Here is a 17512-nt window from a genome sequence, read left to right as displayed (position 1 = left end):
CTGAAATCAATAAAAATATATTTTTTAAAATGTGTCACTGCTCTGATTAAAGCCATTTAAAAATGATGTTCACCTCTAGACAAGGAATGGAAGGGCATGTGAACATGAAAAAACAAAAATTCCTTAGGGTTGTGAGATTCTCTGGGATTTAGTCATCCCACCTCATTTTTTAATTTCTAAAATATTATTACAATAGTTTTTAAGCTGTAGGGACATCCATCAATATACCAAGTCTCCGTAGGCAGATTCTCCCAGGAACACTCAACAGACATCCAGCATCTTATGCTGGTAATAGGAAATTCATGACAAAGAACAATGTCCAAGTACCCTGTAATCAATTCACTCAGGATTAATTAACCATCTATCATGTGTAAGGGACTATATGGTAGATTCTATGAGGGAAATCAAAACTGAGAAAGCATACACTCTTGCTGTTATTGAGTTTACAATCCAGGGGAGGGAATTTATGACAAACATAAAAATAAGCTCAACAGAAGATAATTTTTTTAAACCTTAAGAAAAGTCTTAAAGCACTAAGGAATTAATTTCTCATTCAGTTTTTGGTTTGGGAGGTTATGTTTCCAGGGGCAGAAGGTGAGGAGTTAGAGGAGAAGGGAGTGCTGGGTGAGGACAGGAGAAGTTCCAGGGAAGAGGGGAGTCTGGACATGGTGGAGAGACACTCAACACAAACAAGAGTTTATTATGAGTCTGGCTTGAATGTGGGGTAAAACTACAGGGATGCTGGCTGCAGTTGCCCTAGAGCCGTGGTTGGCAAACTGCGGCTCACGAGCCACATGCAGCTCTTTGGCCCCTTGAGTGTGGCTCTTCCACAAAATACCACGGCCTGGGAGAGTCTATTTTGAAGAAGTGGCGTTAGAAGAAGTTTAAGTTTAAAAAATTTGGCTCTCAAAAGAAATTTCAATCGTTGTACTGTTGATATTTGGCTCTGTTGACTAATGAGTTTGCTGACCACTGCCCTAGAGGCCTTAAAGAGATGCTGGAAGAGGCTCTTGAGCAGGGAAATGAGATGTTCAGAGCTATAAAGTTGAAAGATTTATTTTGAAGCCAAGATGGAAAGAGTTGAGCTTGGGAACCAGACAAAGCTGGTTCCAAATTCCAACTTCTCCATTTACTGGTTTTGTCACAGTAATTGACTTGCCCTTTAACTTCTATGCCTCACTTTACTTATCTATAAAAAGGAATAACTTCATCTCCTTGGTAATTTTGTTATGAAGGTGACATGGTAGATCAAGAGAGTAGATATTGGTCAAGGCTCAATAAATAATCATGTTAACCTTAACTTCCACTTCATAGAAGGAACTGCTTGAGAAGGAGACAGGGCAAAAGGAAAAAACTAATAAGACATTATTCAAGTCGGGGGGAGGGAGGTCTACAAAACTTGGCAATGACATGCTCATGATGGCCAAGGGAAAAGGCAAAGTCCATGATTATCATGAGGGTTCAAGCTGGGGGCACAGAGGAGGATGGAAGCCTCCACTGAAATGAGTGTGTCATAAGGAGAAATGGTATGAGGATGTGAATGTTTGAACAATTTAAAAATTAAGGAACAGCAGCAGTCCATCTAGGAGGAAATAGTCAGAGAAAATTGGAAGTCAGGGCTCACAGCCTGGGAGAGAGGTATGGGATAGAGACACGTATGACATATGTGGTATGATTTTTAGTAGTTGCCTATTCCTATTACCAAGGTCTATAATACACCTACTAACTTCGTTTACTGTTCATCTTGATACATGTAGAGAAGTTGCTGGGTTAAATATATCCCATTTGGCATATATTCTAACTAAATTTAGCATCCTACATTTTCCCCCATGATATATATTTTTAACAGCTTTTTTGAGATATAATTTACATATCATACAATTCACCACTTAAAATGTACAATTCAATGGCCTTAGAATATCTACAGATTTGTGCAAACATTACCACTGTCAATTTTAGAACATTTTCATCATTCTAAGAAGAAACTACATATCCCTTAGTTGTCAACCCCAAGCCCCCAGTCCCACCCTCAGGTTTAGGCAAACACTAATCTACCATCTGTCTCCATGGATTTGCCTATTCTGGACCTTTCCTATAAATGGAATCATATAAGATGTGTTCTTTTGTGTCTGGATTTTTTAGCACAATATTTTATTTATTTTTTTAAATATATTTTTTTATTGATATTTCACAGAGAGGAAGGGAGAGGGATAGAGAGCTAGAAACATCGATGAGAGAGAGACATCGATCAGCTGCCTCCTGCACACCTCCCACTGGAGATGTGCCCGCAACCAAGGTACATGCCCTTGACCGGAATCGAACCCGGGACCCTTCAGTCCACAGGCCGACGCTCTATCCACTGAGCCAAACCGGTTTTGGCATAGCACAATATTTTAAAAGTTCATGCATATTATATCATGTATTAGTAAGTACTTCATTTATTTTTATGACCAAATGGTATTCCAATATATGGACATACCACATTTTGTTTATCTACTCATCAGTTGATAAACTTTGGGATGTTTCCACATTTTGGCTATTATGACTAACCCTGTTATGAACATTTATGTACAAGTTTTTATGTGGACATATGTTTTCATTTCTCTAGGTTATATACCTAAAAAGTGGAATTGCTGGATCGTAAGTTTATGTTTAACTGTTTGAGGAACTGCCAAACTGCTTTTCAATCCCACCAGCAATGTATGAGAATTCCAATTTCTCCACATCTTCATCAACATGTGTTATTGCCTGTCTTTTTTATTATAAACATCCTAGTGGATGTGAAGTGGTATCTCACCATGGTTTTGATTTGCTTTTCCTGATAGCTAGAGATGCTGAACACATTTTCATGTGCTTCTTACCATTTGCATATCCTCTTTGGAGAATTCTCTATGCAGATCCTTTACCCACTTTTTGTCTTTTCATTATAGTATGTTTTTAAAGCACAGAACTTTTACTTCTGTGTTTTCATTGTGCAAAACAGAGATAGCACAGAGGTATAAATGTCCATCAACAACTAGCAAAATAGAATTTTTTTCTCCCTGCATTGAAACATCTATATGCAACTTGTATGTGTGTTCTGTTATGGGAACTGGTGGCTTTTGTCCTTGTCAGTAAATATTAGCACATCAAGACAATGATTGTTAAGCCTGGCAGAGTGACAAACTACAGTTGTATTTAATTCTTTGTTCTCAAGGTTAAAAGTTGTGTTGCCCTTATGGCATTGCTCTTTCACAAACCCTAGGGACAAATTCAAGGCCAAACCAAGGTCAATGCCCACATTAGCAAATTCATTAATCAGTGTAATATGTATACATCTGTTTTAAAGTGCAGGGTTTTTTTTCTGTGTTTTGCTGGCTTTGTCTATTCCTGGTAATGTGTGGGTCCACATATCCGAAGATTTATTCCAAGTTTTTCTGGGGTTCCATCTATTTGGAAACTTATTTTTAACATGGTTTTAAAAATGTCTGGTTATAATCTACATCACTTCCAATCGGTCAGCTCCCGTGGGGTCTCACTACTACTTGTCCTGGGTATTTTTTTCTTGCTGGGCATACCTACTGTTACAGGTTGAATTGTGATCTGTCCCCAAGTCTCCAGTGTCTTAGAAAGGGACCTAATTTGGAGATAAAGTCTTTCCGTAGGTAGTCAAGTTAAATTGCGATCTTTATAGTGGGTCCTAATCCATTATGACCAGTATACTTATAAAAAGGATAAATTTGGACACATAAGAAAGACCATTGAAGAGACAGGGATGACAGCCATCTCCAAGTCTTCTGGAACAGCCCTCAGAAGGAAGCGACCCTGCCAACACCTTGATCTTGGACTTCTAGCCTCCAGAACTGGGAGAGAATGAATTTCTGTTGTTTAAGCCACCCAGTTTGTAGTAATTTGTTACAGCCCCAGGGAACTAACACATCTGGCCATGCATACCTGAGTGCCAGAGCTGTGGTGGCCTGGCAGGTAGATGCCTCTCTCTCTGGAGGGTCTCTTCTGTGACAGAAATTATAAAAACTGCACTGCCTTGCAATACAATGAGTGCACTACAGTTTTTAGTTATAGTTGCTCTTTGAGTTTTTGTTCAGTTATTTTCTGTTCTCTTCCAAGGACTCAGATACAAGATTACAGGGCGTTGGGCCAGAAACCCTTCCCTCCTCTACCGCCACAAAGAACAACCTGGACTTCATTGCTGGGTCAGGCTTATCCTGCCTGGCTCCCTCTTCCCTTAGAGTGAGTTCAACTCCTCTCCCTTTCCTTCATCTTCCAGTTAATCAATCCCCTAGTCATATGGATCCTATCTCTTAGATGGCTTTTGGATCTGGCACCATCGTAGCCCAAGCCACAATCACCTCTTGCCTGGACAACCACACTAATCCCTAACTGAGCTTTCTGCCTTCAGCCTTGCACCCCTCACCTTCCCACAACATTCCATGGCAAAGACTTATTTAGTGTCACTTCTCCCAGCAAGTTCTGTGAGGAGAGGAACCAAGGAGTCTGTTTTTGATCATGTATCCCTAATACCTGGCACATAATATGTGTTCAGTAAATGTCTGATGAAGGAAGAGAGGGAGGGAGGGAGGAAGAAAGGAAGTGGGGTTTATATTCCCCTACATAAACTGCAAGGCTATGTATTTTCATTGATCTCAGTTGAGCAGATCCTTGCACTGAGAAGGCAATCAGTCAACACAAATAGAGATGTCAAATGATGTGTTTTTCAAATGAAATGATACAGCTTACTAAACATATGACCCATCGAGATCAAACCAGTCTTCAGAAAAGGGTCATTCGGATCTGTGTGCCTGGCTGTTGTCTCCCCTGAATTATCCTGCATGTCAGAGTCACATCACAACCCCCACCTCTCTGCCAGGCCTAAAATACAAAAGTCCTCTCTAGAGTTCTGCTCCTCCCTTTAAGGCATGACAGCTGCCACACCTAACTTTGAACAAGTGGTCCATACATTCTATTTCTCCATCTGGGGAATGCCTATGAGCAAACCTTATCCCTCCTTTAAAAAAAAGAAAAAAGAGCTAAAATACACCTAACATAAAATTATCCATGTTAACCATGTTTAAGTGGATAGTTCAGTGATAGTAAGTATCTTCACCTGTTACACAACCAATCTCCAGAATTTCTATTTTTAAAAATAAGCATTAAATAACTAAAACTGTGAAAAGGAATACAAGGCTTCCTAAAGAGATTTCCTAAAATATGTACTAAATTAAAAAAAAAAAAGACAAAGCATCCATTTAGAGCCTTCCTTTTAAAGATGCTATGATGCTATAGTTTTTGTGCTTTAGGGGGTAAGGGTAAAAATAAACCGTGGGTTAAGTGGTAAACCTGTCTGTCTTAAGAATGTCCCTTCCAAAGGGCATGCCAAGTAATTACATGTCATTTTTTTCCTCCCTGGCTTTTGTGTTTCTGAACCACTGCTGCCTCCATCAAATGGGCAGACATCGCTGTTTTGTTTTCTTAATGTTTTGAATGGTTGGAGATTAGCATGGGTATTTAGCAAAAAGTACAATTTCAAATTACACGCTGCTTCATGGTGCCAAAACACTGCACACATCGTCTGATGACGTCCACCAGCTCGGGACTAAGAAGGGTGGTTGTTAGTCATCTGGCTTTGCAAAGCCGGGAGATGAAATCGTAAACAGTGTGTGTTTAGATGGGCCTTATTAGAAAAGAAGAGTGTCTTAAACATGGTCTCACTTTTTTTAAATCTTGTAATATCTTTTAATTGACAATGTGTGTATTTAAATCAATATGACAAATAGATTTGCTCAAAAGGAAGAACATTTTATCTATGGGCATTCTCAAAAAAATGATAATCACATTTACAAGTATATATTCTAATAACACTCTGGTCTTCATTGGCCAACGTTTTTATTTATATACAAGCTTAACCACCATAACCACATATATGTGTGGATATTGAAATTGCTTTAACTTTAACATAATGCTTACAAAAGGATCCAAAGTAATCCCTCCCTGGCACTGGCCACAGACTGCATGTTTAATCCTGGCTTTTATCTCACCCACTGAAGACATAGAGGTACAGATAGGAACTGAAAATGGCTAAGTCCAACCCTAATCATCATTAGGAGAAAACAAAAACCAAATTCTCAAAAGTAGATGGCTCTGGCCCAGTGTGAAGACAGTACATTGGTATAACAAGAGCCAAAGTATTTTATTAAAGATAATTCAGGCGCTAGAACTAGAATCTATCTTGCTCAGTGAATGAATACCTAAACCCCTTTACTTTGAACCCCCAAAAGAGTTGAACAACTTAAACCTTTAATCTCATTGTTACTCCACAAAGTCCTGTAACAGTCGATCACAAATTTGCCTAAGAGAAAGTTTCCCTAGATTCTACCAAAAACACAGGTTTGTAACAGATGTCTCCATGCAACATTTAGTACAGATCCCACATTAAGAGGTTGATATATCCATATGTATTTGTTAATCAATCCAAGTACATGTAGCCTAAAGCTGGGACTCAAGAATTATTAGCAGAGAAACAATTTAAATGCAAATAATGCATGCATAGAAAATCATCAGAAAGCATGTTACTTATAAATCCATAGGCAAATGCATAGTAAACACAATTGGAAAATTCCCACCTGGCAGCCACCCAGATAGTGCTTATAATAAATGTGAGATCTCTTCTCACACTGACCACCCTTCTAATTAACAAACACGATGCCTACCTAGCCTTGTCAACCCCTCAGCTTCTCCATCTATAAAATGGGACTCAAAGCTGTGTCTTAATAAATGGAGGGTAAATTCTTCTAATAAATGACATTACAGAAAGCACAAATAGCATCTCACAAAATGTAAAGAAACGTGCAGTTTTGTGCCTAAAAATGGTTTTAGGTCATGCTGAAAAGCACTTGGTCAGACAGACATGCACGTGGAAACAGACTGCTGTGGGATAAGGAGAGAGGTTCCGGGTGAAATGACTCACGAATGCGGGAATGCAGAGGCTCTCAGCAGCATAAAGTCACAAGGACCTTCCCCGAGGTCTCCTCCCCTCCACAAGCAATGCTGTTTGTTGACTTCAAAAGACAATAGGTGAACAATTTGGAAATCATTATTTCTTTACATATATGATTATTTTTATCCTTTAGTGAATGCACAGCTGGTATATTGTTAAAAATAATTAAAGGAAAACATTCTGGTGTGCATTGAGAAATATTGATTCTTCTACTATTTTAAGGGATGTCAAATAGAATGAAGACCTTAAGTCTATGGGGCTCTAACTAACATCTTGACATAAGCAAAGGGTAAGTTTGTCCGGTGCAATGACACAAACCTTATTAAAAGCTTAGAGGGAAGAAACACAGGGAATCCAGATGTCTCAAATGGAGTAAGATTTCCCTCCAAAAACAGCTAAAGGCAAGCAGTATTTGGGACAAAAACAGCAAACTAGCAACATAACTGAAATGTGTCAATCCTGACTATTTACAAAATGGAGGGTTTCTAAGAGGCGATGTGCAAAGCAAACTGTAAGTTAAGATTTTGCGGGGGAAGGGGGAGAGCAAACCATTTAAAATATCCATATTTGAAAATTACACAAAACTGAGCTCGTGTGAGGTAGAAAGAACTACCTTCTTAATTAATCAATCTATACATTTTAATTTTTATTAATTATATTTTCTTAAATGTGTTTTGTAGTATGCTGCACATCTATAACAACCACTTACTGCCCTTGAACTCTGAATGCAATACTGCAATCCCTTTCCTTAAATAGAATCACAGAGTAGAAGATTCCTTAGAGATCAGTTAGAATTGCAGTTCTCAACCCTGGCTACACTTTAGAAACACTTTTTTAAAATACAGAGGCCGAGAGCTCTACCCCAATTAAATCACAAGGGGGTGGAGATATCAATATTTTTTTTAAATAAACTCCACAGGTAGTTCTACTGGGCAGCTAAGATTAAGAACCATTGATACAGAGTATACATATTTGCATTGCCTGATACCATAGTTACTGGCTACAAGTGGCCACGGAACACTTGAAATGTGACTAGTCTGAATTGTGTAGTAATTGCAAAATACACACCAGATTTCAAAGATTTAGTACCACCAAAAAGTCATAAAGCATCTCATCAGCATTCTTAATGTTGATTATAAGTCTAAATGATATTATTTCATATATACTGGGTTAAATAAAAAATGTTATTCAAGTTAACTTCTGTTTCTTTTTGCCTTTTTAATGTGGCTACTAGAACATTTAAAATTACATATGCAGCTGGTATATGTGGTTCCCACTATTGAACAGTGCTGGTTAAGACCAAAATTCTTATTACAAATGAAGACACTGAGGCAGAAAAGCATATTGAGTTCAAGGCTGCACCTTGGGGATCTCCTCTTCCCGTCTTAGGCTTCTTCTCCTGTTGCCATAGCCCACTTTGATGCAGAGCTGGGCATGGCAGAGCCCCTGATGCCATCAATCGGATTTTGAACCTTTCTCTCTTTGTCTTGCTATTTTTTCTTCTAAGATTTGATATTAAAATCTATTTCCCTTATGGAAAAACATCCCCTCTCCACTGTGCACATATTTTTGATTTGTTATTGTAGGATTACTCATGAAAGCAGAGTAACAAGAATGGGTGTCAAAAAAATAAATCTAGAAAAACATTAACATAAAGAAAATGCAGAGAAGGGATGGAAAGAATTATTAAGGCTTTTAAGATGTAGATGGTCAAGTTCTGGCCTGTGAATGTTTTACCATGTTGTAGCTTAATAAGTAACCCTGGCATTCTAAGAGCCATCTTCAGCACATTATCAGCCTCTCAGCAGAATATAGAAATTTGAACCTATAATATTATCTTTCCTCCCAGAAGGGCTGTTTTTCTAGACAGTGTTGTCATTACAGTGAGGCAAATCAGGCTCTTCATGATGGAGAGCCACGTCACACCTAGGTACCCTAGCGCAGTGGTCGGCAAACTCATTAGTCAACAGAGCCAAATATCAACAGTACAAAGATTGAAATTTCTTTTGAGAGCCGAAAACCGACTTCTGCGCATGGGCCACGAAGTTTCAATCACACTGTACGTGCGCGCCCACACGTGGTATTTTGTGGAAGAGCCACACTCAAGGGGCCAAAGAGCCGCATGTGGCTCGCGAGCCGCGGTTTGCCGACCACTGCTAGCGGAAATGGACTTCGGCCTCAATACCTTCTACCCTCTGGTGAACAGATTAGCACCTGATCATTTAAAAGCCAAACAGTATCACTGCTTACTTAAAGAAGAAAATAGTTTTGATAAAATGAAATGGCCCTACCAGATCTGGCAAATAAAGACAAAATGTATTTCTTTTAACAATCAGCTAATTCAAAAAACAACAAAAAAAAAACAACAACAACAACAAAGATGTTTTTTGTTGCATGTGGTTTCCCCTCCTTGGGAAGCCAGCAGAGAGCGACTTGCATAAAACTGGCTGAAATGTATTATATTTGAGAAATCATGCAACACAGGGCTCTTAAGTGCAATAAAAGAAGAAAAGAGACCTGAATTCTGATATAAAGCCTTCATGCAAAGAGCTGGAGAGAAAACCTACAGGCCAGGCCAAACCACACATACAGTAGATGCATTCAAGATTTCTATTGAGATATTCTTGCTCCCCATCCTAAATATGGCATAACCTAAATGTCATCTTAAATCAAATGTTTGGTGCTCTGGAGCCCCCTATGTTGCATGCATGATTTCTATTAGCTATGATTAGTCAGGTTTTGCCAGTCAAACCACAAAGAGCATACTTCCAGACTCAACTCACTTCTCATGTAGTAATATTCACCTCTAAACCCTCTCATTCCTATACACCAACCTGGGAAGATAATAAGTTACAGATGGATCCTGGGCAGAAGTACATCTGCCAGAGTGAAAACACTTGTTGCTCTATTCAACTAAAACAAAGATTATTGATTTTAACTTTAAATAATTTTTCAGATCTCTTCCTCCAAGATGATAAAGAAAAGTTGAAAAGTAAAAAAAGTTACTGCCTTATTCTGAAATGGTCTTTAAGAGTATTTTTAGTTCTGCCTGGTTTTAGTCTCAAATGAAATCTGGATGCTGTAGTTTTAACAAGGCATGTCTAATAATAATGGTGAAGAAGAAGAATGACCCTCAAATAAGGAGGCCGATATCAGAAAAATTAACATCACAGATATGTAAGAATAAACAGAATAGAAACTATGATTTATATGGTTAGGGCATTTATTCAAAATATCTGATTTTTTTTAAATTGTCTTTGAAAGGTTAGCGATCAAAGGCTTGAAAAGAGCAGGGATCCAAAGCCACAGGCTGTGTTTTATTCGTGACAAGGGCATTTATGGTGGCCTGGCTCATGGAAAGAAAACCTGACCGACCTGGAGGCACAGACTGGGCTTCTAGGCTCCATTCTGCTCTTTAGTTCTGGGTCTTGGGTGAACCAGTGAATGCCACCAGGCCTTAGGTTCTGTTCTTCGGAGTGAAGAGGTTGGTTTATGAGTGAAAAGACCTCCCCCAGCTCCAGCTCTACATATGCCACAAGCCTTTCTATCACACCATCAGAATGCCTAGGCCGAAAGGAACTCAGACTCTCTAAAATTAGTTCAAGCCAAACACCAACATAGTAGTTTTCAATCCTTGTTAATTTTAGGGTAGAGATTAGAAATGTAAACCTTGAGGAAAGAGAAGCAAGCAACGAAAATATGTATTTTTAAAGTGTTAAATGAACTTTGATCTATTTCTCAGAAAAGATAATTGGGCAATAGAGTGAGCATAGAGGAAAGAAATATGAAATGTCAGCGTAACATCTTATACATTCAGGAATTTATCCTAAACTTACAAGTTTTATTCTGAAAGTTCCAGAGTCTCAGTAGAGCATCAGGTTTTGCTCTTGTTTCTGAAACAGTGTTATCATAATCTAGAAACCTGTAAAAGAGTTCTACCTCTGTCTGTCTGTCTCTCTCTCCCAACAATGTAATATTGATGGATCATCAAAAAACACCAATTGTCCATTTTTTCCCTAATCCAAAATGTAAGAACTCTTTAGTGAAAACATTAACCATGATGTCATTTTTAAAGTACCAGCATTTCTTTTTAAAGTAATGCTGCAATATAGCTTATTTAGTTTATGAATAGCAACACAAAAAAGTTCTTTAAGTCTGCTTAGCATATCTAAAGGTGCTCCTTTCTCACACTTAAATATTTGAGGCTATTGTCTCCCCCCCCACCCCCCGCACACACATTTATTACCTTATCTCAGTTGTATAATTTTCTCAAATAGGATTCAGAGAAATAGCCCTAGATTTGAATTTTTAAACACTAATTTATAAAAGCATTGGTTGATTCCCATAATACAGCTGGTAGTCAAGCTGGACAAGATAATGAATTGACTGAGATCATTGTTCCATCTTCATCCAAGAAAACTGCCTCTAAAAAAAGATCTTAAATTGCTGTAGAAATCCAATTTGTAAGAAGCAAAAGAAGCATATAGATGGGAAACACCAGCATGATCACATTAATTTTGTGACTAACGGCAATGCTTTGAAGTGAAGAAGAAAAAAATAGATGACAAAAATAATCAGTCCAATAAGCACACCAATGGACATAAGACACTGGGGGGGGGGGGATGAGGACATGCGACAAGAGGTAGGGGAAGCTGGGGGAAGGCCAATGGGGGGGGGGAGGAGCTATATGTACTAATATATGTAATACTTTAAACAATAAAAAATATAAAAAAATAAAAATAATCAGTCCACTCACATCCCTAATTTTAATTTAACAACACAACCAGAAGAAAACCAACAGCAAATACAAAGTTCACATCTTGGGGATCCAGCCAGCATCACCCCCACATTCACAAAATAATTTTCAACTTAATAAGAAGCAAATGCCAATGCTAGGGAAAAGCTGTAGGATGGCGATACATCATTGCTAAAAAGTAAATTACAGTAAGAAATCAGGGGACCAAGAACTTGACGTCAGTACAAATAGCTATGGAAAGTCCATGACTGATTGGTTTTGAACCTGTGGTGTGGAAAACTGACAAGCAGTTGTCATGAAAATCTTCAATTCACTGTCATTGAAAAGCTATGAAGGAAAAGTCTCTGAACAAACTACCATTCATTTAACCACCTATTCAAATAAAAGCAGCAATACCACAGAGATACAGAAGTAAAGGCACAGTTTTCACTTTTGATGGGAATGTTCTAACAAACTATCTGCTCCTGTATAAACTACATGTGGTCACAGCTGACTTCTAATTTCCAAGCAATTTATGGATATCAGCAATTTACATTTAAAAACAGCTTGAAGATACTATCATTTGAGCAAATGTGTTTACTATGAGTCAAGTTGGAAAATAAAAATCGCTATAATCAGTCAGGATTTCAAAAGAACAGATTTATTTAAAGTGCTACAAGCAAAGAAAATGAGAACATTTATAGGGAGGCACAGGTGAGTTCTTTCACTTTTTTCTCAGTTTTAAAACTAAATAGCTGATATTCAGTCATTAGCACCCTTCTTCTATGGAATACACATCTAGGTTTGAATGTGGAGAATGGTATTTTGTTTGTTTGTTTTATTTTTAATTTTTAGCCTTCTTTTTTTAAGAACTCTTTCCTTATTAAAACTTAAGTACTTATTATAGTGCTTCATAAAAGCTCGTGGAAAAAGGGAATTCTTACCTGATACATAAACATGCTCATAAACATTATTTTACCCAGCAAATAATGGTCTTATTCACACACACACACACACACACACACACACACACACACACACACCCTTCCACACAAAATGCTACCAAGTCCCAGGAAACTGACAAAAGCAACATTAATATTCAGTGCAAAATAGGAATCCCATTTCTGAATTCCATCTATGAAAATACAAGACTGACTTCATTTAACCAAACTGCAAAGTTCCCTTTCTGCTTAATAAGCGTAATAAACAGCATCTTACCATTATCTGTAGAATAAATTCAGCAACGTGTTGCTTCCTGCAGTCACCAAATCAAGGTTTTTTTTCTTCCTTTCTCTTTAGTAACTTCTTTTTTCACCAGCAAGATTAGGAAGACAATAAATCTGAGTATTTGCCTCAGTATTTCAGACACAAGATTGTGAAACTAGCCCTTAGTAAAAAAGAACAGGTCTGGTATTTTACAATCACTTTTGCAACTCAGAGGTACCTCCTGGACTCTCGTACCTCCTCTCCTCCCTCGTTCTCTACGTTTCTTTTAGTAATGAGACTGATTTTTCCAGTAGCCTTGAACTCCCTAGATTTAACCAACATGGAAAATGTGACTAAAAACTTGTAGAACTGTCTAGCCTCCAACCCTACACAGAATCAACTTTCTTGTAAGTGTTGAACACCTCGCAAGCAGCTACTTGCTCGCTTAGGCTCCTGAACTGCACAGCACAGAACGCCAAATAACAGTGCGCCATCTAGTTAGCGAGCGGCACTCTCCATTCCAGAAGGGGGGACACCTTCAAACCCTGGGAGTTAAGGACTTGTCAGGGTTCAGCTGCTCTGAAGGTCCAATTGTTTATTTAAATAAAAAAAATATATCACTACTGAGATAATCCACATCTAGAGGATATGGGAAAATTTAGGTTATAATGGCACTACAAACTTTTACATCTAACTTTGATTTACAAGATAAAAGCAAGTTTTAAATTAAAAGGGCTTTCTGTTAATAGAGCTTATTATTCTGAAGACAGGAATGATTTTCTTCGAAAGTTGTCCCTGGGTGCATGCCTATTATCTTTGCCTTTCCCCTTCCACTAATGAGCATTTATCTAAAGAGCCTGTTAATCCTCTGATGTGTGCTTCTGGTCAGAGGTAACAGTTTGAATAAAACCACTAATCACTGATCACTAAATCACTGATCATTAATCACACTCTTCAGTGTCCCTGACCCTGGCCATTTTTCCCTTTAGGTCTGTGCATCACAAACAAGAAGTTTAACATTTAGATGCACATGTATTTTGTGGGGGTTCTACTATTTCATCTCTAGATGGGAATAAATAATAAATACAGCCCCAAACTTGGGGCAGGATTGTCAATTAGACCCCAGACAGGAGTTTCACAAATGCCTACACTACAGCATAGCTTTCACTTTGAAGACAGTAGATCTGATTATAACCAAACATGTGTCCTTCAAGAAGTCCCAACATACTCAGAATATAAATGTTCCTTTATTTAGCTTTCACCCACTCCAAATCAGAGAGCACCCAAACCCACAGGCCCTTTCATCCAAAACCCTGGTAGTAATTTTTTATTTGATTTCTACTGCACACATACCCCAAGAGTTTTTACTTTTATCCCTTAAGCATGTCACATACAGTTGTTTTTAGTTCTGACTCAATTCAATAACTTAGGTATTTAACTTCCTCCTTAAATATAGAAGTGGAAGGTTTAAGAGGAAAAAAAACACAGCAATTCATTATATGGTACTTAGTGTTCCAGGGCTCATTCCCTCACTTTGGAAATGAAACGTTTAATCTTGATCCTTTCAGCTAAATTTGATTTAGTCAGCATCCTCACTACTTCTCTCTCGCACTGAGCAGTTGGAGAAAGACGCTATGTAAAATTATTTTGTTTGCAATGGGTGTGTTGTTTTCCTAAGTCACCACAGGGACACAGTATTATCATAATGTCTCTAAACACTTCCTGAGATGCCTTTTCGAGGGCATTTTCGCCCTGGAGAAGAGGATTCGCTGGTGCCTTTCTTAAATAATAGAAAAGGCCAGATTGTGCCTGTGCTCATCAGGTACCATGCTCCCCTCAGACACCAGAAGCTCTTACCCACACTCCAGGGACAGTGATCGCCCCGGGGAACGCAGTAAAAGGCGGAGGCGGGGCCAGAGTGGTAACGGTGTGGGCGGGAGAGGGGGCGGAGAAGGAGGGGTCCAGGAGGAGCGGGCAATAAAGATGCCCAGGGAACTGGCGATTGTACAAGTATGTTGGGGGCTGGGGGTGGAAAGCAGAGTTGCTTTGTCAGCATTTCTAAACCCCCCAACCCTTGAATATCTGAAGCTGTTAATCAAACACTTACTGGCCAGCAGAATGACGTAATGGACCTGCATCCAGCCTTTATTCCTTGACACATGTCAGAGGGAGGGAAAAGTAAAAATCAAACACACTCTGCGGACTCTGACAAAATATACAAGCAGCTCACTCCAGTCCTGGCCTTGAACAAGCATCAAGTGGGGGCGGCACCCGTTCAGGGAAAGTTGGGGAGGGAGATGACAAGGTCTGGGCTTTATCTAGCTCATTACCCCCCCGCCCCCTCCCCAACAAATCTTTGGCAAAGAAGAAGCGGGATACAGCCGGCGGGAGACATCTCCTTGGTTCCTTCACGCGTCTTGCCCCTCTAAGAACTTTGTGAAAAGTTTAAGCGGTTCCCCGGAAAATCTGCTGTAGAGGTTCCGCAGCCGTGAACTGCCCCCGCGCCGCGGCAAACGCAGCAGCTGTCACTTGGGGCAGCGGCGGGGAAGAGGTAGTGATGCCAGCGAGCATGGAACTGAGGGTGGCAGGAGGGGCTGGAGGAGTGAACGCAAGCAGAGCCTGGCCACTCTCCAGACTTCCACGCCCGGAGCAAGAGCCAAGTGCCCTCCGAGAGTGACGTCCTCTCCAGGGCCGTGTGCCCACCGGCTGCAGGCAGCCTTTCCGGAGAGGTGGCACAGGCTCGGCACCCAGGAGGGAACGAGCCCCCGCGCACCCGCCTGTCCACCCGCTAGGTGACCCGGCGTCCTCGCCGCGCCCGCTGGAAGTTTGCAAACTTTCTCCGAGGGTTCGACCGCATCGCTGGGAGGTTGGGGACGCGGGGGAAGGTTCCTGGCTCGCCGTCTCCGCTGCCGCCGCCGCTGCCACCGCTTGACCGCACTTCTGGAGGGTTCCGCACCTTGCCAGGTCTCTGGAGGCAAACACACACCCCCGATTCATAACTGTTCCCCGTGTCAGGGAAACACACGCACGCTCCCACACACGCACGCACGCACGCCAGGCGGACACTGCTCACTCCACGTTAGCATCCCTCCAGTCGCATGGCGCCACGGCCACCAAGACGCGCTCCGGGATGGACAAGGCGTGGGGTCTCTGGGGTGGCCTCAGGACACAGCAGAATTCCACAGTCCATCCACCGGCATTTGGGGCCAGACTTCCCTCTAGTACAAAAACAGATCACCCTCCAAAAAAATGCTTCGCATCTTTCCTACTCCTTGCCCTGTGACCTGCCCATTGGACCAAGTAACCTCACGGCTGCTGCCAAGAACCAACCCCTGCAAACAAGTACGCTCCCGAGATGGCTCCCTAGGCAAGTGCAACAAAAGTGGCTAAATGCAAAAGCCCCAGAAGTGACCCAGCCGTATTTTTAGGAACTTACCAAACAAGTGTGGAGAAGGCAAGAGCAGAGCCCGGGTGAAGGGACCACGTTGGACTGAGCAAAGATTACAATACATTCTATTTAGAGTGCATTACATCACCCCCCCGGTGACGTCACGTGGGATTCCTGAACTTCTAAATCATTGCGGTCCGCGGGGGAGGGAGAAGGGGCGGGGCCGGCGCGCTGAGGGGGCGGGCCCCGCCCCTGCCCCGCCCTGCCCCCGCCCCAAGGAGCAGACCCTGGTGCACCCGCTGGAGAGCGCGGCTGTGGCGGCAGCGCAAGCAACAGCTTGCAGAGCCCAGCGCCTGTGACACGGCTCCCTGACATTAGTGGTGTGAGTCAGCTTGGAAACAATCCTCAGGGTTTCAGACAGGACCACGGAGGAGCCTGGTAGCATTTGAAAGGGGTGGGGGTGGGGGTCGGGGAGAGGTGGAGACGGGGTCCTGAAGGGGGGAGGGAAGACTTTCTGTGAACATTTAAGTGCAAGATGCTCCCCTCTTCTGTCACCAGCAGATGCCCAGCTCCTTTATGCCTGCGACAGTCGTGACCTGATTTCAGTGTTCCGTGCGTGCATCCTGGCTTCTCAGAGCACTCACTCAAAACTCCTTAATTGTCCCCCACCCCACCTCACACCCAAGGCTCAATTACCTTACTGAGCCCACTCACATGGAATACATAGACCCAACCCTTTCCAAGCCCCCCCCCCCCACTTCCTGTTTCTGAGAAGCTGGAAGAAGAGTTGCTTTTGGAGGCGAAAGGTGAATCACAGCTACAGCCAAGTGATGCGCCTGATTTAGATTCAGCGTCAGAGCCGGAACGGCCCTTGGCGATCACTTCCAGAGCCACAGACTGGCAAGTGGCAGAGCCAGAGCCAGAAGGCAGGATCCGGGCGCCTGGTCTGCGGTATCTTCCTGACAACTCCCAGAGAGAAGGAACCTGGCGTTTTCAGCATGGGCCAGTCACCACCACCATCTCCAGCTTTATTTCCATTCAGATGTTCTCCCTGTGAGGCAGACTCCAGGGGAAGGCACAGGCTAAATGCCAGCCCATTCCAGACTACCTGTCATCCTGCAGCAGCTCGCACTTTGCAAAGCACTCACGCCCACATGAACTCCCTTGATTTGCAAAACAACCCAGCACA

The 17512-nt window shown here is 41.3% G+C and overlaps 1 protein-coding gene across 2 annotated transcripts in view; it reads right to left on the bottom strand.

Moving 5' to 3' along the window:
• Positions 1-16421, bottom strand: part of CREB5 (cAMP responsive element binding protein 5) — a 392673-nt gene extending 376252 nt beyond the window's left edge. For both annotated transcript variants that reach the window (XM_080664373.1, XM_080664374.1), the window contains exon 1: positions 16372-16421. The gene's annotated coding sequence lies outside the window, so the exon portion shown is untranslated. The remainder of the gene's footprint in view (positions 1-16371) is intronic.
• Positions 16422-17512: the final 1091 nt, after the last annotated feature.

This window comes from Plecotus auritus (genome assembly GCF_963455305.1).
Source record: "Plecotus auritus genome assembly, chromosome: 4".
In the NCBI taxonomy this organism is placed as follows: Eukaryota; Metazoa; Chordata; class Mammalia; order Chiroptera; family Vespertilionidae; genus Plecotus; species Plecotus auritus.
This window is presented reverse-complemented; position numbering and strand designations above follow the sequence as displayed.